At 41.5% G+C, this 1907-nt stretch overlaps 1 long non-coding RNA gene across 1 annotated transcript in view; it reads left to right on the top strand.

Moving 5' to 3' along the window:
• Positions 1-6: 6 nt before the first annotated feature.
• LOC130587670 (uncharacterized) overlaps positions 7-1907 on the top strand; it is a 6192-nt gene continuing 4291 nt past the window's right edge. The window contains exon 1 of the long non-coding RNA XR_008966833.1: positions 7-66. This is a non-coding gene — a long non-coding RNA (uncharacterized LOC130587670). The remainder of the gene's footprint in view (positions 67-1907) is intronic.

Below are 1907 nucleotides of genomic sequence, written 5' to 3'. Positions count from 1 at the left end.
AAGGTGGAGTATGGAAAGTTCGAGTCGACCTTCCTGACAAATACCCCTTCAAATCCCCATCTATAGGTAAAAAATCTTAATTTTTTTTTCAAAATCCTTCTATTTGTGCCCAAAATTTACAGGTGGAGTTGTGCCAGTGCAATGTGAGAATTTGAAATATCCAAAATGTTTTTATTAGGTTTTTATCAGATCCCAAGCAAAGAGGAATTTTGGGATTTTTAAATAATTAATCCATGGGTGGTGGGACAAAAATCCACAGTTTGTGGTCTTGGGATAAACCAAATTTTTGGGATTTCCTGCCCAAAAGTGGATGGTGATGGTGGAGAAAAAATCCACAATTTATGGTCTTGGGATGAACCCGATTTTTGGGATTTTCTGCCCAAAACTGAATGGTGGTGGAGCAAAAATCCACAGTTCATGGTCTTGGGATAAACCCAATTTTTGGGGTTTTCTGCACAAAAATGAATGGTGATGGTGGAGCAAAAATCCACAATTTATGGTCTTGGGATGACCCCAATTTTGGGGATTTTCTGCCCAAAACTGAATGGTGATGGTGGAGCAAAAATCCACAATTTATGGTCTTGGGATGAACCCGATTTTTGGGATTTTCTTCCCAAAACTGAATGGTGATGGTGGAACAAAATCCATAATTAATTGTCTTGGGGTGAGGCAAATTTATGGGGTTTTGTGCCCAAAAGTGAATGGAGATAGTGGAACAAAAACCCTCAGTTCATGGTCTTTGGCTGAGCCAAACTTTTGGGATTTTCTGCCCAGAAGTGAATGGTGATGGTGGAAAAAAACCCCACAGTTCATGGTCTTGGGGTGAACCCAATTTTTGGGGTTTTCTACCCAAAAATGAATGGTGATGGTGGAACAAAAATCCACAGTTCATTGTCGTGGAGAGAACCCAATTTTTGGGGTTTTCTGCCCAAAACTGAATGGTGATGGAGCAAAAACTCACAGTTCATGGTCTTGGGGTGAACCAAACTTTTGGGATTTTCTGCCCAGAAGTGAATGGTGATGGAACAGAAACCCACAGTTCATGGTCTTGGGGTGGACCAAACTTTTGGGGTTTTCTGCCCAAAAATGAATGGTGATGGTGGAGAAAAACCCGCAGTTCGTGGTCTTGGGATGAACCCAATATTGGGGATTTTCTGCCCAAAACTGAATAGTGATGGTGGAGCCAAAAATTCACAGTTCATAGTCTTTGGCTGAGCCAAATTTTTAGGGTTTTCTGCCCAAAAAGTGAATGGAGATAGTGGAGAAAAAATTCGGAGTTCATGGTCTTGGGATGACCCAAATTTTTGGGGTTTTCTGTCCAAAAATGAATGGTGATGGTGGAAGAAAATCCATAATTAATTGACTTAGGGTGAGGCAAATTTTTGGGGTTTTGTGCCCAAAACTGAATGGTGATGGTGGAAAAAAACCCCACAGTTCATGGTCTTGGGGTAAACCTGATTTTTGGGGTTTTCTGTCCAAAATGAATGGTGATGGTGGAAGAAAATCCATAATTAATTGCCTTGGGGTGAGGCAAATTTTTGGGGTTTTCTGCCCAAAAGTCAATGGTGGTGGAGCAAAAACCCACAGTTCATGGTCTTGGGGTGAACCAAATTTTTGGGGTTTTCTGCCCAAAACTGAATGGTGATAGTGGAAAAAAACCCCACAGTTCATGGTCTTGGGGTGAACCCAATTTTTGGGGTTTTCTGCCCAAAAATGAATGGTGATAGAGCAAAAATGCACAGTCCATGGTCTTGGGGAGAACCAGACTTTTGGGATTTTCTGCCCAGAAGTGAATGGTGATGGAACAAAAACCCACAGTTCATGGTCTTGGGATGAACCCGATTTTTGGGATTTTCTGCCCAAAAGTGAATGGTGATGGAGCAAAAATTCACAGTTCATTGTCTTGG

The sequence above is a fragment of the Malurus melanocephalus genome, unplaced genomic scaffold (genome assembly GCF_030028575.1).
Source record: "Malurus melanocephalus ecotype Western Australia unplaced genomic scaffold, MMel_1.1 scaffold_2227, whole genome shotgun sequence".
Lineage (NCBI taxonomy): Eukaryota > Metazoa > Chordata > Aves > Passeriformes > Maluridae > Malurus > Malurus melanocephalus.
The sequence above is the reverse complement of the archived record's forward strand: the minus strand, read 5'-3'. Positions and strand labels throughout refer to the sequence as shown.